This window comes from Procambarus clarkii, chromosome 48 (genome assembly GCF_040958095.1).
Source record: "Procambarus clarkii isolate CNS0578487 chromosome 48, FALCON_Pclarkii_2.0, whole genome shotgun sequence".
NCBI lineage: Eukaryota > Metazoa > Arthropoda > Malacostraca > Decapoda > Cambaridae > Procambarus > Procambarus clarkii.
Genome location: NC_091197.1, coordinates 28,604,675 through 28,616,743, shown reverse-complemented (window position 1 = coordinate 28,616,743; position 12,069 = coordinate 28,604,675).

Genomic DNA, 12,069 nt, shown 5'->3' with positions numbered 1-12,069 from the left:
GTGGCACTGTATCGGGACTTTAACTGTATCAAAAGCTTTGCTAAAGTCAAGGTACACAACATCACAATCCTTACCACTGTCAACTGCCTCAGCTATGCTGGAATAAAAAGATAGTAAATATGTTAAACATGAACGGCAATTTGTAATACCAGTTTTCAAAATTTCTTTGTGATCACTGTTCCCTAGCTCACTCCCAATTTCGATGTCATTAATTTGTGTTTCCCTATTAGTTAACACTAAATCTAAAATATTTTTTTCCCGCATTAGTTCCTTAATGTGTTGCGTAAGAAAGGAATCCTCAATTATTTCTAGAAAATCTTCTGCTTCATTATTCCCTGTTCTGTTAAACTAGTTTATTCCACTAAAATTAAAGTCACCCAACTATAATTTTATATATACTAATACTATTAGACCTAGATGCACTAGATATTTCACCCCATGGATGCTTTGCTTCCATTCTGTCTAAATTTGGTGGCCTGTGTATAACTCCTATTATTAGATTATTTGCTTTTTCGTTTAATTCTATCCAAATAGTATCTGTGTGTGGCTCAGTTTTGTTTCCCTCTTGAAGACTACATTTCAAATTTTCCCTAACGTATATGGCTACTCTTCCTCCTTGTATATTATATCTATCTGTGTAAAATAGTTTAAATCAATTTATTTGATATTCAGCTAATAGTTCTCTATTTTCTTTATTCATCCACGTTTCGGTAAGTGCATTAATATCCATTTTTTTCTGTGCAGACAAGAGCATTTAAATCGTTTATTTTGTTTTTAGACTTCTACTGTTTGTGTAATATACCCTAAGTGAATTGTTATTTTGAAGCCCTTCATTTTCATTTATCATTTGGCAATTCTTTTCCCCCACAAACACATACTCTTATTACCTACTTTCTTTATATCAATTCCCATACCACTATCTACTAACAGTTTTAACCTAAACAAACGTCTCCAACCACAGGTTCCTACGAGTTGGCAACAACAACAACAACCCCAGCCCTCGATAGATGCACCCCATCCCGAGCATGTCATTTCTTCCATGGAAGTTTTCCTACCTTTATATGAATGACATTGCATTTAATTTACAATGTTTGTCCAGTCGGCAATTGACACCAAGTGCCCTCGACAACCATTTATTTTCAACTCTCTCTCTTGGAAGAATGTCACATATGTTCGAGATTCCTCCCTTGCTCCTAACTTTCTTATATTATGTTTTTCACATTGTCAACTACATTACCAATTCCAGCTCCCGGATAGCAAACCTTTAACTTGTTTCCCCTATCTCTGGCACAAAAAGTTCTATCCAAATACCTCACATGGGAATCTCCCACAACCAAAATTCGCTTAGGTAATTTCTTCACTTTCTGAGCACTTTCTGAGCAGAATTCTGAGTACCTGTGCTCACTTCGTTGCCTTCCCTTGCGAGCGACGGGTATGCTCTCTACAGCACTCGTCCTCCAACACTGCGAATGAGTTAGAAGTCTTTATGACATCTGTAGGCGGCCTTGTCAAAGTCTTCTTAAGACCCCTGTTCTTTACGACATTCCAGGACGACAACTCTCTACTGCTGCACTTCTCATTTGATTCTTCTTGACGTTTTTCCTGTCTTAGTTCCTGCATATGTACTCATCTTGTTGTGCTTGCGGTGGTTGAGCTCTGGCTCTTTGGTCCCGCCAAAGATCTGTCTGTCGTAGCTCCTCCCGCAGGGAATCCACCTCTGCCCTCAGAGCTCCACATAGCTTCCTCACCAGCACCAGTTCACTCACTACAACTACCATTTTCAGTATCAGGACAAGTGGAGCTCCAGCTACACACCCTCTCACTGCTAGGCGCAGGAAAGTCATCTGGAAATTTTGGAAAAACCAGAGTAAATACTGGTTCGATAATAGGGTTGTTCATTTGTGGAATCAATTACCGCATATTATAACAGAGTAGGATCCCTTGATTGTTTCAAGCGTAGGTTAGACATACATAGGAATGACAAATATATGATTAGACATAATATATGACATAATAATGATAATATTATGTCTAATATAAGACAGATTAGACATATTTGAATCCATAACGGCTCTTGTGGATTTATTCTTATATATTGAGTTATATCCACCCTATAAATGAGTTAGGTTGGATATAAATAAGCACTGCCTCGCATGGGCCAATAGGCCTTTTGCAGTTACCTTCATAAGAACATAAGAACAAAGGTAACTGCAAAAGACCTATTGGCCCATACGAGGCAGCTCCAATCTTTAACCACCCAATCCCACTCATACTTGTCCAACCCGCGCTTGAAACAATCGAGGGACCCCACCTCCACCACGTTACGCGGTAATTGGTTCCACAAATCAACAACCCTGTTACCGAACCAGTATTTACCCAAGTCTTTCCTAAATCTAAACTTATCCAATTTATACCCATTGTTTCGTGTTCTCTCTTGAGTTGATACTTTTAATACCCTATTAATATCCCCTTTGTTATGTCCATTTATCCACTTGTAAACTTCTATCATGTCACCCCTAACTCTTCGTCTTTCCATGAATGCAATTTAAGCTTTATTAATCTTTCTTCATATGAAAGACTTCTAATTTGGGGAATTAACTTTGTCATCCGACGCTGGACACGTTCAAGTGAATTTATATCCATTCTATAGTACGGCGACCAAAACTGAACGGCATAATCTAAATGGGGCCTAACCAGAGCAAGATATAGCTGAAGAACCACACCAGGTGTCTTGTTACTAACGCTTCGATTAATAAATCCCAGTGTCTTATTCGCCTTATTACGAACATTCATGCATTGATCCTTTTGTTTTAAATTCTTACTAATCATAACTCCCAGATCCCATTCGCAATCCGACTTCACAATCTCAACACCATCTAGCTCGTATCTTGCAACTCTACCATCATTACCTAGCCTCAAAACTTTACATTTACTAGCATTAAACTGCATCTGCCAGTCTTTTGACCATTTTAAAACCCTATTTAGAGCAACTTGAAGTGATAGCGAGTCTTCTTTCGTGTTGATTTCCCTACCGATTTTTGTATCATCGGCAAATTTGCAGATGTTGCTACTCAAACCTGAAACTAAATCATTTATATATAATATAAACAACAGAGGTCCCAGGACAGAGTCCTGAGGTACTCCACTAACAACATTATCCCACTCTGACTTAACCCCATTTATACTAACTCTCTGTTTCCTTTGGATTAGCCGTGCCCTAATCCAACTTAATATAGCACCCTGAATACCATGAGCTTCTATTTTTTTAATTAGTCTTGCATGTGGCACTGTATCAAAAGCTTTGCTAAAGTCAAGGTACACAACATCACAATCCTTACCACTATCAACTGACTCACCTATGTTGGAATAAAAAGTTAGCAAATTTGTTAAACATGAACGGCCATTTGTAAAACCATGTTGCGACTCATTTATTAATTTATGTTTTTCAAGATGGAGACGAATTGTATTTGCAATTATTGATTCAAGTAACTTTCCCACAATAGACGTTAGGCTAATTGGCCAATAGTTTGACGCAAGTGATCTATCTCCTTTCTTAAAAATTGGTACCACATTAGCTACCTTCCATGACTCTGGCACTCTGCCTGACTCTATTGATTTATTAAATATGGTAGACAGTGGCTCGGAAAGCTCCTCTTTGCATTCTTTAAGCACCCTGGCAAACACTTCATCCGGCCCTGGGGATTTGTTTGGTTTTAGTTTTACTAATTGTTTAATTACATCCTCCCTGGTAACTGCTAAACTAGTCAACCTGTCCTCATCCCCACCCACATACACTTGTTCGACTGAAGGCATATTGTTAATTTCCTCTTTAGTAAATACAGATACAAAATATTTGTTAAAAATACTACAAATCAGCTTTTCGAAAATCTGGCACTTTAACAGAATTTTGTCCTACAGGTCCATTCCATTCTATGCTAAATCTGATTTCTTTGTGATCACTCTTCCCTAGCTCACTCCCTATTCCGATGTCATTAATTTGTGTTTCCCTGTTAGTTAACACTAAATCTAAAATATTTTTTTCCCGCGTTGGTTCCTTAATGTGTTGCGTAAGAAAGCAATCGTCAATTAATTCTAGAAAATCTTCTGCTTCACTATTCCCTGTTCTGTTCAACCAGTTTATTCCACTAAAGTTAAAGTCACCCATGACATAAATACTGTTAGATCTAGATGCTCTAGATATTTCATCCCATAGATGCTTTGCTTCCATTCTGTCCAAATTTGGTGGCCTATATATAACTCCTATTATAATATTATTTGCTTTTTCGTTTAATTCTATCCAAATAGTTTCTGTGTGTGGCTAAGTTTTGATTCCCTCTTTGATACTACATTTCAAATTGCCCCTGACATATATGGCTACTCCATTTCCTCGTCTAATATATCTATCTGTGTGAAATAGTTTAAATCCATTTATTTGATATTCAGCTAATAGTTCTCTATTTTCTACATTCATCCAAGTTTCGGTATGTGCAATAATATCTATTTTTTCAGTGCAGACAAGAGAATTTAATTCGTTAATTTTATTTCTTAGACTTCTACTGTTAGTGTAATATACCCTAAGTGAATTGTTATTTTGAGGCCCTTTTCTTTTCTGATGATTTTGCCAATTCTTTTCTCCCACGAGCACATACTTCTATTACCTCCTTCCTCCAAATCAATTCCCATACCACTATCTACTAACAGTTTAAACCCAAACAAACACCTCTAATCACTGGTTCCAACGAGTTCGCAACAGCAACAACCCCAGCCCTCGATAGATGCACCCCATCACGAGCATACATTTCATTTCTTCCATAGAAGTGTTCCCAGTTGTCTATGAAAGATATTGCATTTGATTTGCAACATCTTTCCAGCCGGCACTTGACACCAAGTGCCCTCGACATCCATTTATTACCCACTCCCTTTCTTGGAAGAATGCCACATATGATCGGGATTCCTCCCTTGCTCCTAACTAATTCACTGGCTGTCCTGAATCTCTGTATTAGTTCCTCACTCCTAACTCGTCCAACATCATTACCACCTGCACTAATACAAATAATGGGTTTGTTCCCATTTCCCGTCATAATATCATTCATGTTTCCAACAATATCACCAATTCCAGCTCCCGGATAGCAAACCATTAATCTGTTCCCCCTATCTCTGGCACAAAACGTTCTGTCTAAATACCTCACCTCACTTCATTCATATGTTGAACTAGCTGTCCCCGGCCACGCGTTGCTGTTGCCGTTGACAGCCACAACAACGTCCCAGGAAAGAGCCTTGAGGCACTCCAATTACAACATTTTCCCAGTCTAACTTAACGCCATTTATACTAACTACTTGCTTCCTTTTTAAACTAAGAGTCTTGTATGTAAACAAGAATGAGTTTCGTTGCATTATTGCCAAATATAAAATATTTTTGGCAATAATGTATAAAATATACATATTATATATATACAATTATATATAAAATATATATCTTCTGTATATTTTTCAGTGTTGATCCCGATCAGCGAGATTCTGGATGAGTTAACATTGGGCGAAATAATATATGCATTATTATAATATAACATTTATTGTAAACATTGTGTAATTATACACTGTGCGTAATATAAAGTTTTGATTGTATATTAAGCCATTTGAACATTAAAATGTGAATATTGAAATATATATGAAATACATATATTGAAATATATGAACATTTATTGTTCATATATTTCAACATATATTGAAATATTTGTACCTCCTGTTACCTCTCTTTGGCCGGAGAGGTAACAGGACAGGCTGTTGAGACATGGGACAGCCTGCCTCTCACGGATGGACGGAAGGATGTAGGCTGGACGCAAGGACGCAGGCTGGAAGCAAGGATATACGTTGCTTCGAGACCCAATCTAGACGTAACTTCCTGAAACAGTCGGGACTCGATTCTTCATGTAAATTACTGAAGGATACTGTTTGAAGCATACTGAAGCAGGCTGGACGGAACATACTGAGCAGGCCGGACGTGACATACTGAAGCAGGCTGGACGTTAAATACTGAAGCAGGCCGAGCGTAACATACCGAAGCAAGCTGGACATAACTTACTATAACAGGCAGGAATCTGGCCCGTACGTAAATTACTGAAGCAGGCTTGAAGTATTCTACTGAACCAGGCTCGCCGTATCCTGCTGAACCAGGCTCGCCGTATCCTGCTGAACCAGGCTCGCCGTATCCTGCTGAACCAGGCTCGCCGTATCCTGCTGAACCAGGCTCGCCGAATCCTGCTGAACCAGGCTCGCCGTATCCTGCTGAACCAGGCTCGCCGTATCCTGCTGAAGCAGGCTCGCCGTCTCCTGCTGAACCAGGCTCGCCGTATCCTGCTGAACCAGGCTCGCCGTATCCTACTGGAGCAAGCTGGACGCATTTTACTGGAGCAGGCTGGACGCATTTTACTGGAGCAGGCTGGACGCATCTTACTGGAGCAGGCTGGACGCATCTTACTGGAGCAGGCTGGACGCATCTTACTGGAGCAGGCTGGACGCATCTTACTGGAGCAGGCTGGACGCATCTTACTGGAGCAGGCTGGACGCAACTTACTGGAGCAGGCTGGACGCAACTTACTGGAGCAGGCTGGACGCATCTTACTGGAGCAGGCTGGACGCATCTTACCGAAGCGTGTTGGACGCATTTTACTGGAGCAGGCTGGATGCATCTTACTGGAGCAGGCTGGATGCATCTTACTGGAGCAGGCTGGATGCATCTTACTGGAGCAGGCTGGATGCATCTTACTGGAGCAGGCTGGATGCATCTTACTGGAGCAGGCTGGATGCATCTTACTGGAGCAGGCTGGATGCATCTTACTGGAGCAGGCTGGATGCATCTTACTGGAGCAGGCTGGATGCATCTTATTGAAGCAGGCTGAACGCATCTTACTGGAGCAGGCTGGATGCATCTTATTGAAGCAGGCTGAACGCATCTTATTGAAGCAGGCTGGACGCATTTTACTGAAGCTGGCTGGATGCATCTTATTGAAGCAGGCTGGACGCATTTTACTGAAGCTGGCTGGATGCATCTTATTGAAGCAGGCTGGATGCATTTTACTGAAGCAGGCTGGATGCATCTTACTGAAGCTGGCTGGATGCATCTTACTGAAGCAGGCTGGACGCATCTTACTGAATCAGGCAGGGTGACTACGACTGATTCAGGTTGGATGCATCTCACTGAAGTAGGCTGGATGTATCTTACTGCAGCAGGCCGGACGACTTCGATTGATGCAGGCCGGACGAATTCGACTGATGCAGGCTGGATGCATATTACTGAATCAGGCAGAACGACTATCACTGATTTAGGCTGGATGCATCTCACTGAAGAAGGCTGGATGCATCTCACTGAAGAAGGCTGGATGCATCTTACTAAAGCAGGCCGGACGACTTCGATTGATGCAGGCTGGACGAAATCGACTGATGCAGGCTGGATGACTACGACTGATGCAGGTCGCCCGCTAATCTGCCCGACCGTTGCTGGTGTAGACTGGCTGAAGTGGTCCATGATACACTTCCTTGTGAAGGAGAGTAAAGACCAATGAATCACAGGAAGAATTGTACAGGACTGAAGTAGGCAGATTATTATACAGGACTAAATTAGACAGACTGTAATATATCCGTGTCACCACACCTTACTGGTCACGTGAAAACGTTCTTAGAACACAAACACAGGAAATTGTAGAGTGCGCTTTTGTCCCATTAGAGGCTGCGGTTTATTTCCCCCAAACTCTTTAAATATATATATATATATCCAGTCAGCTTCAGTTTTATATATGTATATATGTATATATATATATATATATATATATATATATATATATATATATATATATATATATATATATATATATATATATATATATATATATATATATATATATATATATATATATGTGTGTGTGTATATCACGAAAATAAACACATGATTAAGAATGTGACAATGTCAGACCACGGAGGAAAAATGAAACAGGAATTTCCTTAAGTACTTTCGTATATTAAATACATCTTCAGAAGGTCAAATACATCTTCAGAAGTGTCTGACATTGTCATATATATATATATATATATATATATATATATATATATATATATATATATATATATATATAAATATATATATATATATATATATATATATATATATATATATATATATATATATATATATATATATATATATATATATATATATATATAATGTCGTACCTAGTAGCCAGAACGCACTTCTCAGCCTACTATGCAAGGCCCGATTTGCGTAATAAGCCAAGTTTTCATGAATTAATTGTTTTTCGACTACCTAATCTACCTAACCTAACCTAACCTACCTTTTTCGGCTACCTAACCTAACCTATAAAGATAGGTTAGGTTAGGTTAGGTAGGGTTGGTAAGGTTCGGTCATATATCTACGTTAATTTTAACTCCAATAAAAAAAAATTGACCTCGTTGTTACGGCCCTCTAGGGTCGCAACTGGGTTCTTTCTCTGATGTTAATAGAGTTTGGGTATCCGGCCCCAAGTTAGTAGTGGCTTTCAAGGGGTGTGTTCCGTAACGCAAGTAAATTAAAGGGAAAGGGAGACAAAGGCATAAACTTAAATATATAATTATCACCGTCACCATGAATAATATATATTTTATCACACGGGGGAGGTATAAACACTATTATGTACAATATGGTCTTCCTCTGAAGACGCGGAGTGTTCCATGGTGCTCAACGATGCTTTGCCCTTGGTCCTCTTGTGGCCTCACGATGAATCCTTCGATTCTCTCGAGTCTACCCTGGCCACAGGCCAGCCAAATCACAGCTCCACTGGGGGCACCGTCGTGGAGGCCTTCAACCACAAATCCAGCCTACAGCTGGCAGGTTCCAATCAGCAATGCTGCGTAGGCCACTCCACGACCGATACTAGGGTTGCGAGCCCTAGGCAGGAGCCTCGTGTGATTACACAGATCACTCTCCTCACCACAACACCCCAGTGGATAGTCTTCTCCACCAATCAGCCCCGGGAACGACAATTTCTCAACTGCCACGGCACAGGCAGGCTAACACAACAGTGTTCATCCGGGGGGTGACTCACAGCTTCAGCAGCAGAAGCGTGGAGGTTCTACGGCTACCTTTCGGTAGACTGCTCCAACTTCCATTACAGCAGTCCCAGGTCGAATCTGTAATCAGACACGACATCAGTACTAGTTACACTCTGGGGCACCTCACTTACCGGCTTAGACCTAAACGCCCACCTATCCACTCCATAGATGGCGTTGCTGTCCAAGCGTCACCTCACCAGAGGTCAGCAGCGGCTGTGTCATGAGCTGATCAGGACGGGAAACCAGCCCTTGTGGCCGGTATTTCCTGTCCTCACTAGATGGCGTCGTCCATTTGGAGGGGGTTTCGGGAGCTGACCCACAGATGGCGCGGTCGTCACTGCTCCGTGCTCGGATGCTGGGCTCGGGTCTGTAACACTCGTACATAATGAAATGGGTAGCTTTATCATTTCATAAGAAAAAAATTAGAGAAAATATATTAATTCAGAAAAACTTAGCTTATTAGGCAAATCGGGCCTTGCATAGTAGGCCGAGAAGTGCGTTCTGGCTACTAAGTACGACATATATATATATATACATACATACATGTGTGTGTGTGTGAGTACTCACCTAATTGTACTTACCTCATTGTGCTTGCGGGGGATGAACTTCGGCTCTTTGGTCCCGCCTCTCAACCGTCAATCAGCTAGTGTACAGGTTCCTGAGCCTACTGGGCTCTATCATATCTGCATTTAAATCTGTGTATGGAGTCAGCCTCCACCACATCACTGCCTAATGCTTTCCATCAGTTAACTACTCTGACACAGAAAAAGTTCCTTCTAATGTCGATGTGGCTCATTCGGGCACTCAGTTTCCACCTGTGTCCCCTTGTGCGTGTGCCCTTTGTGTTAAATAGACTGTCTTTGTCTACCCTATCAATTTCCTTGAGAATCTTGAATGTGGTGATCATGTCCCCCCAAACTCTTCTGTCTTCCAGCGAAGTGATGTTTAATTCCCGTAGTCTCTCCTCGTAGCTCATACCTCTCAGTTCGGGTACTAGTCTGGTGGCAAACCTTTGAACCTTTTCCAGTTTGGTCTTATCCTTGACTAGATATGGACTCCATGCTGGGGCTGCATACTCCAGGATTGGCCTAACATATGTGGTATACAAAGTTCTGAATGGTTCCTTACACAAGTTTCTGAATGTTGTTCTTATGTTGGCCAGCCTGACATATGCAGGTGATGTTATCCTCCTGATATGGGCTGCAGGAGACAGGTCTGGGATGATATCAACCCCCAAGTCTTTTTCTTTCTCTGACTCTTGAAGTATTTCATCTCCCAGATGGTACCTTGTATCTGGCCTCCTGCTCCTTACGCCTATCATCATTACATTACATTTGCTTGAAGCCTCAAGCAGTTCTCCTGTCTTAATCCTTCTCATAATTTTGGTATCGTCCGCAAACATTGAGAGAAATGAATCTATACCCTCCGGGAGATCGTTTACATATATCAGAAACAAGATAGGACCGAGTACAAAGCCCTGTGGGACTCCACTGGTGACTTCACGCCAATCTGAGGTCTCACCATTCACCGTAACTCTCTGCTTTCTATTGCCCAAGTACTCCCTTATCCACTGGAGCACCTTTCCAGCTACACCTGCCTGTCTAGCCAGCTTATGTACCAGCCTCTTATGCGGTACTGTGTCAAAGGCTTTCCGACAATGTAAGAAAATGCAGTTCGCCCAGCCTTCTTTTTCTTGCTTAATCTTTGTCACCTGGTCGTAGAAGTCTATTCAGCCAGTCAGGCAAGATTTACCCTCCCTGAACCCATGTTGTCGATTAGTCACGAAGTCCCTTCTCTCCAGATGTGTTAGCAGGTTTTTTCTCACGATCTTCTCCATCACCTTGCATGGTATACAAGTCAAGGACACTGGCCTGTAGTTCAGTGCCTCTTGCACTTTTTGCCTGTCGCCCTTTTTGTATATTGGGACCACATTCGCCGTCTTCCATATTTCTGGTAGGTCCCTGTTACGAACCCGGATCCAGCGTCCGAGCACGGAGCAGTGACGACCGCGCCATCTGTGGGTCAGCTCCCGAAACCCCCTCCAAACGGACGACGACACATTGGGAGGACGACGTGTACTGGCCTCGAGGGCCAGTTTCCAGTCTGGTTCAGCGCTCAACACAGCCGCTGCTGACCTCTGGTGAGGTGGTGCTCAGACACCAGCGCCATCTATGGAGTGGATAGGTGGGCGTTTGTGTCTGAGCCTGTAAGTGAGGTGCCTTAGTGTGTCCCAGTTATTGATGACGTGTCTGCTTACAGAGTCGACCTGGGACTGCTGTGATGAAAGTTGAGTCAGTCTACCCAAGGCAGCTGTCTCCATACCTTGTGCTTTGCTGCAGCAGCTGTGAAGTCGTCTCCCGGAAGAACACTGTGGTGTGTTACCCTGCCAGTGTAGTGGCAGTAGAAGGATTGTCTTACCTGGGACCGACTGCTGGAGACGATTATCCACTGGGGTACTGAGGACAGGAGAGTGATTTGTGATATCACACGAGGCTCCTGACTAGGGCGCTACCCTAGTATCGCTCGTGGGGTGGCCTGACCAGCCTTGCTGATCCGGAACCTGCCAGCAGACCCGCTGGACTTGTGGTTGACGGCCTCCATGGCGGTGCCCCCAGTGGACCTGTGTTTTGGCTGACCTGTGGCCAGGGTAGACTCAGCTTGGTCGAGGGATTCGTCAAGAGACCACGAAAGCACTGAGGACTCAGCACCGAGAGTATTTGGATCCAGAGTCTTCAGGAGAAGACAATTGTGTGAATAATTCCCCTGTATAGTGTTAATACCCCTCCCCCTGTGTACTCTTTTTATATATTATTTATTGGTGATGGTAATTATAATCTTAAGTTCTTAACTTTCTTTCCCTTCCCCCTTTAAGTTTCTTGCGTCACGGATCTCATTCCTTGAAAGCCACTACTGGCTTGGGGCCGGATACTACTTACTCTAATAACATCAGAGTGAGAACCCCGTTGC